The sequence below is a fragment of the Aquila chrysaetos genome, assembly GCF_900496995.4.
Source record: "Aquila chrysaetos chrysaetos chromosome W unlocalized genomic scaffold, bAquChr1.4 W_unloc_1, whole genome shotgun sequence".
NCBI lineage: Eukaryota > Metazoa > Chordata > Aves > Accipitriformes > Accipitridae > Aquila > Aquila chrysaetos.
The window spans coordinates 2,549,779-2,560,740 of NW_024470321.1; positions in this window are offsets into that span (position 1 = coordinate 2,549,779).

Consider the following 10,962-nt stretch of genomic DNA (forward strand, 5'->3'; position numbering starts at 1 on the left):
AAAGGGATGAGGTGTAGGGATTGTGAAAAAGGAGAGAGAGACAGAGAGAGACAAAGAAAGAGGAAAAGATTTCACTGGTCCTGGGTCCAGCGTTGGTCCAGCCAGTCTAAAGATCCAGTTCCGGAGGGCGCGCTGAGAACTCATCCTCCCTTCTTTTATACCTAAAGGGTCTGCCCCTGTAGGTGGGGATTTGCCATCATTGAGCAAGTGCAGTGTGAGCTCAGAAATGTTCCAGAAATGAGTCAGTGGTCTCAACATGCGCAGTTCACGTTCCTGGGATTCTCTGGACATGGGTCGGTGGGCTTGGGGGGTCATCAGGGAGTTGCTTCTCTCTCCCTGCAGGCATGACCGCTATCTGGCCTTTCCTTGAAGCGCATATGTTATGCTGCTTCTCATGGTCACTTAAGATAAGGAATTGTGGCTTTGGAGAAGTGCGGTCCCACCCTCCATAGGGCCTTCTCCTCCAGCCACATTTTTCTGTTTGCACAACTCCAGTGCTTTTACAGAGGCCGTCTTCTCCACCAAAGTTCTTTAATGAATGTTTGAGACATTGGCTATAATTTGTCAGACCATCACACCTACCTAGTACATATTAAAACTATCTATCTAATGCATATGCATAGGATTATATAACCATGACACATCAGATGCCTTCTCTGCATGCGCTGGGGTCTCAGGTGGTCATTTGGGGAGGTATCCCCTCCTCACTTTGACTACTAAGCCGCTCTGTGCCAGGTCAATGGTTCATTTTCCTGCCAAGAGGGATGCATCATCAATCAGGAAAGAATAGAAAGAGTCAAAAATGACCTTGGCTACTTCTCTAGGTATTATTATAATTGTTTGGAGTTGAAAATGATTAACTAACTTAATTTAAAACAGGATTTTCTAATCTACAACAGGATTTTCTATATCTGACATCAATTTTTCCCCCTTTGAAGATTTATGATGGTATTTAATATCCATCCTGTCTCACACCATTCCTTTGTAAATTCCTGGTCTACATAATGGCATGCACTGTATCATACAACAAGTTATCAAAATCAGAACTACAAACAACAAGATAAACACAAACAATTGTCTTAACCAACTCATATTTGGGAGCCATGAAGTCAACCATGAAAAGTCCAGTCGTTCTTGTTCTGAAAAATCAGAGGCTAAGTCTTTCAAGTGCTGTATCATCTTTTTCTCCACCAATTGTGAATTATCAGAAAGATTAAAACAACACATTCCCTTAAATTCCTCACAACCATGATTATGTCTTAATAATAGATCATCTATAGTTGCCTGGTTCTCTAGGGTCACCTCTCTAATCTGGGTCATTTCTGTTCCAAGAGCTGTCAGAGCTTGTGATGTATAATTAATGTCTTTGACCAAAGCACAAGCAATTCTTTTTGAGGTATGATAATTCATGGCGACTCCTACTCCGGGTGTTAATATTGCTGCAGCTGTTATTTCACTTGTGCTATAAAGAGTATCTTGGGAGTCACAATCTTCAGGCAATTGATGAGTTGTTCTTTTTTGCCTTCCTTCAGTTTTCAAATCCTCCTTGTTTAGGAGCAATGGGGCTAATCTCCCAATTGAGCAAGGGCCTCCAGTGATGTTGGCTGGGACATAAGTATAGGCTAATCGCCCGCAAAGTAAAAACCATCCCAGAGGTAGTCAAGTGTGGGCCCAAACATAACTTACATTTTCTGTTTCATTACATGCTAAAGGGGGTTGCAATTGTGTTAGACTGTCACACTTTGAGGAACAATTCACAAAAGTAGTGCAATGTTTTGCAGGTTGAGTTCCTCGTACCTTTACTCTCGAAATTCCCCTTTAATTTTAGTAATTCTTCCCATATTGTACAAATTACTATATGTCATTTTGAATCCAAATACTCTTAACATAGTATAATTTTTCAATATTTCTTATGAGGTTGGAATCCCAATTAGGCAAGAACTATACATTTCCCCAACTGTATTTCCTGATCCTAAACAGAAGGCGGACATGTCTCAGTCGGCGATGAGACCAGCAACCACAACGGTAAAAGTTGGCGGCTGAGCGCTAGATTGAGGCAGACAGGGAGGTTCCCAGAGCCCGGGAACCCCGAGGAAGAGCAGAGAGACCCGTCCAGAGCCGGCAGCTCTCGCGAGCAAGGCTGACGCAGTGTGGGCGTTGCCAGGAGCAACTGTGAGAAATTTAAAGGGCCCTGGGGAGCGCTAGTGACCAGGAGCACCGCGCGTCAGAAAGGGCGTGGGGCGGCAGTTTGCGCAGGCAGGGCGTGCAGGGAGGGCGCAGTCACCCTCCCAGCTCAAGAAGGCTATTCAAGCGGTGGGCATCGTCCTCAGAAGGAGACCCAGCTATGGTTGCCACTCAGATGAAAGCCATTGCCAGGAAAAATGTGGCGACCCAGATGGAGCTCCCAAGCAAACATGCAGCTGTCCAGGTCTCTGGCTGCAGGGAGTGCCTGAGCCTGTCACTGGTACCAGAGGGCAGCAGAGACAACACCTGTGTGCAGTGTGACCAGGTGGATGATCTGCTCAGCCTGGTGGCAGAGCTGAAGGAGGAAGTGGAAAGGTTGAGGAGTATCAGGGAGTGTGAGAGGGAGATAGACTGGTGGGCCCACACCCTGCCATCCCTGAGGCAGAGGCAGCAGATGGAGGCTCCACAAGAAGCAGCGGATCCCCTGCCCTCTTGCCACCAGGCAGGAGGGGACCTAAGAGATGGAGGGGTATGGATACAGGTTCCTGCTCGGGGAGGCAGGAGAATCCCCTCCCGGTCTCCCTCACCTTCCCAGTTGCCCCTACACAACAGGTATGGGGCTCTGGAACTTGAGGGCCAGGTCAATGAAGATCAGGGTGTAGATGAAGGCCTATCCAGGGGTGTGCCTAGGCTCAGTCAGGCAGCCCTATGCATTTTGACAGCCTCTGAAAAAAGAAAAAGGAGGGTAATTGTCGTAGGCGACTCCCTCTTGAGGGGGACAGAGGGCCCAATATGCAGACCTGACCCATCCCACAGGGAAGTCTGCTGCCTCCCTGGGGCCCGGGTGAAAGACGCTACTAGGAAACTCCCTGGTCTGGTTCGGACCTCTGATTATTACCCATTGCTGGTTGTGCAGGTTGGCAGTGATGAGGTCATGGAGAGAAGCCCAAAAGCAATCAAAAGGGACTTCAGGGCACTGGGACGATTAGTGGAAGGATCGGGAGCACAGGTAGTGTTTTCCTCAATCCCTTCAGTGGCAGGGAAGTATACTGAAAGGAACAGGAAAACACACCTGATTAATACGTGGCTCAGAGGCTGGTGCCATCGGTGGAATTTTGGGTTTCTTGATCATGGGGAGGTTTACACAGCACCGGGCTTGCTGGCAACAGATGGAGTCCAGCTATCTCTAAGGGGGAAAAGGATCCTCACTCGTGATTTGGCAGGGCTCATAGAGGGGGGCTTTAAACTAGATTTGAAGGGGGAAGGGGATAAAACTAGGCTCACCAGAGATGAGCCTGGGGGCAGCATGCCAAAGTTGGGGGTGGAATCGATAGCCCAGCTCAAATGCGTCTATGCCAATGCACGCAGCACGGGTAATAAACAGGAGGAGCTGGAAGCCATCGTGCAGCAGGATAGATATGACGTAGTCGCCATCACAGAAACATGGTGGGATGACCCACATGACTGGAGTGCTGCAATGGATGGCTCTAAGCTCTTCAGAAGGGATAGGCAAGGTAGAAGAGGTGGTGGGGTGGCTCTCTATGTTAGGGAATGTTTTGATTGTACAGAGCTACACGATTGTGACGATAAAGTCAAGTGCTTATGGATAAGGATGAGGGGGAAGGCCAACAAGCCAGATATCATGCTGGGAGTCTGTTATAGACCACCCAACCAGGTTGAAGAGACAGATGAAACATTCTACAAGCGGCTGGCAGTAGTCTCAGAATTGTGTGCCCTTGTTCTCATGGGGGACTTCAACTTTCCAGACATCTGCTGGAAATACAACACAGCAGAGAGCAAACATTCTAGGAGGTTCCTGGAGTGTGTGGAAAAGAACTTCCTGACACAGCTGGTAGGTGAGCCAACCAGGGGAGGAGCCTCGCTAGACCTACTGTTTATAAACAGGGAAGGACTGGTGGGAGATGTGGTGGTCGGAGGCAGGCTACTCCCATCTGCCGCAAGACAAACCATCAGGGAAGACAACCGGCCTGGCTGAACAAGGAGCTTTTGCTGGGACTCGGGGAAAAAAGGAGAGTTTACCATCTTTGGAAGAAAGGGCAGGCAACTCGGGAGGAGTACAGGGATCTTGTTAGGTCATGCAGAGAGAAAATTAGAAAGGCAAAAGCTCAGCTAGAACTCAATCTGGCCACTGTCGTAAGAGATAACAAAAAATGTTTTTACAAATATGTTAACAACAAAAAGAGAGCCAAGGAGACTATCCTCTATTGGATGCAGAGGGGAACATTGCCACCAGAGATGAGGAAAAGGCTGAGGTACTTAATGCCTTCTTTGCCTCAGTCTTTAATAGTGAGACCAGTTATCCTCAGGGTACTCAGCCCCCTGAGCTGGAAGACAAGGACGGAGAGCAGCATATACCCCCCATAATCCAGGAGGAAATAGTTAATGACCTACTATGCCACCTGGACACTCACAAGTCTATGGGACCAGATGGGATCCATCCGAGAGTACTGAGGGAACTGGCGGAGGACCTTGCCAGGCCACTCTCCATCATTTATCAGCAATCCTGGTCAACAGGGGAGGTCCCAGACGACTGGAGGCTTGCCAATGTGATGCCCATTTACAAGAAGGGTCGGAGGGAGGATCCGGGGAACTTACAGGCCTGTCAGCCTGACCTCGGTACTGGGGAAGATTATGGAACAGTTCATCTTGAGTGTGCTCGCATAGCATGTGCAGGACAAGCAGGGGATCAGGCCCAGCCAGCATGGGTTCATGAAAGGCAGGTCCTGCTTGACCAACCTGATCTCCTTCTATGACCAGGTGACTCGCCTAGTGGATGAGGGAAAGGCTGTGGATGTTGTCTACCTAGACTTCAGTAAAGCCTTTGACACTGTCTCTCATGGCATACTCCTTGAGAAGCTGACGTCTCATGGCTTGGACAAGTGTACTCTTCGCTGGGTGAAAAACTGGCTGGATGGTCGAGCCCAGAGGGTTGTGGTGAATGGAGTTAAATCCATTTGGTGGCGGTCACAAGTGGTGTTCCCCAGGGCTCAGTTTTGGGCCCTGTTCTGTTTAATATCTTTATCAATGATTTGGATGAGGGGATCGAGTGCACCCTCAGTAAGTTTGCGGATGACACCAAATTGGGAGGGAGGGTTGATCTGCTCGAGGGTAGGAAGGCTCTACAGAGGGATCTGGACAGGCTGGATCGATGGGCTGAGGCCAATTGTATGAAGTTCAACAAGGCCAAGTGCCAGGTCCTGCACTTGGGTCACAACAACTCCATGCAGCGCTACAGGCTTGGGGAAGAGTGGCTGGAAAGCTGCCTGGCAGAAAAAGACCTGGGGGTGCTGGTTGACAGCCGGCTGAACATGAGCCAGCAGTGTGCCCAGGTGGCCAAGAAGGCCAATCGCCTCCTAGCCTGTATCAGAAATAGTGTGGCCAGCAGGAACAGGGAGGTGATTGTTCCCCTGTACTCAGCACTGGTGAGGCCGCACCTTGAGTACTGTGTTCAGGTTTGGGCCCCTCACTCCAGGAAGGACATTGAGTTGCTGGAGCGTGTTCAGAGGAGGGCAACCAAGTTGGTGAGGGGCCTGGAGCACAAGTCTTATGAGGAGCGGCTGAGGGAGCTGGGGCTGTTTAGTCTAGAGAAGAGGAGGCTGAGGGGAGACCTTATAGCTCTCTACAACTACCTGAAAGGGGGTTGTAGTGAGGTGGGTGTTGGTCTCTCCTGTCAGGTGGCTGGTGATAGGACAAGAGGAAATGGCCTCAAGTTGCGGCAAGGGAGATTTAGGTTGGATATTAGGAAAAATTTCTTTACTGTGCGGGTTGTCAGACATTGGAATAGGCTGCCCAGGGAAGTGGTTGAGTCACCATCCCTGGAGGTATTCAAAAAGCGCGTAGACAAGGTACTCCATAACATGGTTTAGTGGGCATGGATGATGGTTGGACTCGATGATTTGAAGGTCTTTTCCAACCTAAATGATTCTATGATTCTATGATTTTGGCTGATTATTTCATATACTTTACTACATTTAGATAAACTCCACTGTAACCATGGTAACTATTTTTGCTTAGACACAGTTGAGTATGTGGGTTCATTTTAATTTAGCTGAAGAAAATAGATAAATGCTCTTGGAAGATCCTGAAAAAATTTGGGTTATTCTTGACTTTTATTTTAGGTTCAATAGAGATAGAATTCCTTATAGCCTCTCTCTTTCTTGCTTTCAATGATTTTTTTAATTTTTTTTTTTTTTAACTTAGTAGGCATGGGCTGTAAAGGATTTATATAAAAGTTTTGGGAGGTTTTCCACGGGCAGCTTGCCTTCCTGAATATAAAAAAAATCTATGTATGATAAGACTTGCTTAACTAGGAGCAACACTGCAAAGTTCTTGTCTTCCCTATTATACCAGAGAGAATGTGGCCCTCTGTAATTCAATTTCTCTTATACCCTGTGCTGGCTTGACCCAAAATCTTTGCAAGACAGATGGGATTAGGCTGTAATAACCCAAAGAAGAGCCAAGAAGGTGTTACGGATGCACGTATAACCAAGTCCAACAGGTGTTAAAACTCAAATTTATTCTTCAGTAAAAGTTAGTTAGAAGTCCGGTAACATTTTATAAAACCACAGGCTCAATGATGTAAAGAGAATTAATACTACACAGCCGACTTAAGAATCCCCAAGATTTAAAGTGATGGCTCCAAAACACACGTATCAGTCACCTAAAAGCTTCAACTTCACTCCCAAATTCTCTACCTCCTCCCCCCAAGCGGTGCAAGGCCACGGGGCATGGGGGTTGCGGTCACTTCATCACACATTGTCTCTGCTGCTTCATCTTCCTCACACTCTTCCCCTGCTTCAGTGTGGGGTCCCACACACGGGAGACAGTCCTCCATGAACTGCTCCAACATGGGTCCTTCCCATGGGCTGCAATTCTTCACGAACTGCTCCAGCGTGGGTCCCTTCCATGGCATGCAGTCCTTCAGGAGCAGACTGTTCCAGCGTGGGCTCCTCTTTCCACGGGTCCACAGGTCCTGCCAAGAGCCTGCTCCAGCATGGGCCTCCCACAGGGTCACAGCCTCCTTTGGTCGCATCCACCTACTCCGGCGTGGGGTCCTCCACAGGCTGCAGGTGTATATATGCTGCACTGTCAACCTCTATGGGCTGCAGGGGGACAGCCTGCCTCACCGTGGTCTTCACCATGGGCTGCAGGGGAATCTCTGCTCCGGCGCCTGGAGCACCTCCTCCCCCTCCTTCTTCACTGACCTTGGTGTCTGCAGAGTTGTTTCTCTCACATGTTCTCACTCCTCTCTCTTCTGGCTGTTATTGCATAGCAGGTTGTTTTTCCCTTCTTAAATATGTTATCACAGAGGCACTACCACTGTTGCTGATTGGCTCAGCTGATTGGAGCTGCCTGGCCCTGGGTCTGTCAGATGTGGAGAAAGCTTCTAGCAGCTTCTGACAGAAACCACCCCTGTAGCCCCCCTGCTACCAAAATCTTGCCACGGAAACATAACACAGCTTGATTGGCACTATAAAATATCCATGTCAAAAAAGCCACAGGACTTTGATGTAGATTGTAATGGATATAGCAGCCCAATACCAGACGTCTGATATGAAAGATAACTAAAGCTTTGTTATGCCTCAGATAGTTCCTTCAGCTACTGACATACGCAGTGACTAAGTGGAATGACAAAGATGTAATTAGACATAAACTGATTCTCACAAACCTTTCTGCAGATGAATAATTGTTAAAGAATTTTCAGTCATGGATTTCTCTAGGTTTGCTTTATTAACAACTCAGAGTTGGGCCACCACCGCAGTGAATGGTGAAGGATAACTCAAAAATGCCTTCCATATATACGATTTTACAAAACATTATACAATTGATGTTTTGTCAAAAGAAGTTCTTGGTGTTTTTCCATGAACTCTCAGTTCTCTATTCTCCAGTAGTTTCAAAAGTCCAATACATTTTCCTGTCTCGACTGATTCTTATCGTCTCATCTCGGTTCTTCTGAAGTTAGTGGTTGTAGGCAGAAGGTCTCCGGTCACCAGTCACTTACTCTTATCTATTCTTATGTCTTAGGTCTAAGATCTATGATCCTTTTTCTGTTGATTCAGCTTGACTGGGTTTTAAGCCAGCCATGGTGAGGGTTATACAAAGGACAAATAAGCAGCTTATGCATATTGTTTTATAAGCACCTGCATTCTATTAATCACATCTAAAACAATCTCTAATCATTAGTTATATGTCTGATATGAATAGTCTTAGACACAATGAGGCTTAAGGCCTAGTTCCCTTTACAATAATATGGGAAATGTAAAGCAAGCCTCCCCTTACAAAGCTTCTTTTCATCCTTAAAGGAGCCAATGGAAAAAAACTCCCTAGAATCACAGTTCCTGTTGGTGTATCCTGGGGCACAAAGCTCTTCAAAGAGCAGAGGCAGGAGACAGAAAAAAGTTGTCCATCACAATGATAACTGGTGTAGATTTGGGACTGATCCTCAAACTGCTGCAAACATTGCAAAGAGGCTGGCATGGCCTGGGGAACATTGTTACAGATGCACGACTAACCAAATCCAATAGGTGTTAAAACTCAGATTTATTCTTTAGCAAAAGTAAGTTAGAAGTCCGGTAACATTTTATAAAACCACAGGCTCAATGATGTAAAGAGAATGAATACTACATGGCCGACTTAAGAATCCCCAAGATTTAAAGTGATGGCTCCAAAACATGCGTGTCACTCACCTAAAAGCTGAGGGCGCTCTCCCTCGAGGAGTTACCTTGGGCGGTGCCCCGTCCCAAGGGGCAGTCCCCGACTGCAGACCCGCTGCTCCGAGAAGGACTGATTCCAACATGTCCTCCGGCGGGACCCTGTTTTTACCCCTGTTGAATCTGACCTGTGGTCATTTAATCCCTATTGGCCAGGAGGGTCACCTCGGTGTACCTGGCACATCTCGATTGGCCAGTTCAACTTTCAACCTGCGGCCTCCAGGGTTTCCTTCCCCTTCTCCCTTCCTGGAGAAGTTTTGTTTCCTGCTGGCAGGATGGGGGGTGGGGGGAGTGTACTGCCACAATCCACACCGTGACCACAGTCATGATTCGACTGTTTCCTTGTACTGGTGGTACAGTCACCTCTTGCCTCCAAAGTTAAAAGGGGGTGCATTTTGGTGAATTTGACACTCATTGTGGGCCATCATTCCCTTCTGGTCTAGAATTAAAGTGGAATATCGAACACAGGAATATCCACTGTATGGACAGTTTTAAGGGAGTATACTTAACCGTTAGTACAGGCTTCACTACCAAGCATTTGATAGAACTTATTGCAATATAGATTACAGTAATCATAACTACAAGCATTATTAAAGATTAGAGAAGGCTGGTCGCCCATCCCGTGAAAGAAAATCCGAACATATCAAAACTTTTCACAACCAGTTGGTCCCTGGTGCAAAAGCAATTGCCTCTGAGTCTCTTGCCGTATTCTCTCGTTGATTAGTCTTGAAGCCACATTGACACATTTGGAGTGAACACAGCAGTTGTCCATTGACATGTTCAAAACTTTACATATACCCTTCTCTTTCTTTGGCATCTAATCCAATACAGCCCAATTTTTGATAGTCATTTTACCGATATAACTGATAGTTTGAGAGTCCCCAAATTGTTAGATGTAACATTGGCTAAGGTTGATAGTTGTAAACTCAGTTCTAGAATGCTCTATTGGTGTTCCCTTGGGTACCATACGCAGTCATCCCCGTGGAGTTTCAGGCCATAGTGTAGTACCATTCCAACTCCACCCCATGATCCCATGGGTTAGTTGGAGGACATAGTCACATCTGGTGTTTCATACTGAACTAGCATTTACTGCACCTGGTGACCAACTATAAACAACATGAGTATAACCTCCTCCCCCATCCAATCTGAACCTCCAACTATAATTGTTACATTGCTCTCATGCGAGGTCAAGGACTCGCGATATATTAATGTCCATCATTTTGCCACGACATTATCATCCAGATCTTTACCATCCACGCCTGTCACCGTCATCACTGTCAGCAAAGGACTGGAATGACTCGTTCCTTCATGGTCCTGTAAGAAAGCACAAACTAGGCCTCGGTCTTAAAACCGGGTCACAGGGTTAGAAGTCCGGGATTATCCACCGGGCACTGATGCGGTGAGTCTTTCCACTCCCATCCAAGGCTTCCCAGGCATGCAGGCCTCTGGGTTTTGCTAAGGTCATAGGAGAAATACCAATGGAGGGCAGCTTGGCCTACCTGTTCCATGTTGCCCCCACCAACCAGGATATCATATATATATTGATATATGTGGACACCTGATGGTACTTCCACAGCATCAAGAAGCTTGGCTAAGGCAATGTGAGCAATAGTGGGGGAGTGCTTATATCCCTGGGGAAGTCAATTAAAAGTGTATTGGGTCCCTTCCCAAGTGAAGGCAAACTGGGGTTTGTCCTCTTCCCTTAGGGGAACCATAAAAAACATATCCTTGACATCTAAAGCAGCCATCCATGGGTGGGCTGCAGCCTGTATTGCTGTTATCACTGAGGTAATACTTGGGACGGCAGAAATTAATGGTGGGGTATTACTGTTCAATCTTCTATAATCAATTGTTAGTCGCCACCTTCCATCTGGTTTACGGACTGGCCAAACAGGAGAATTATAAGGGGAATGTGTGCAACTGATGATCTCTCTTCTCCAGGTCATTAATTACTTCTGAAATGCCCCGTTTGGCCGCGGCTGGAAGTGGGTATTGAGGGACACGGGTTACTTTAGATTGCGGTAGTGCAGGAGCAACCTGCAATGTT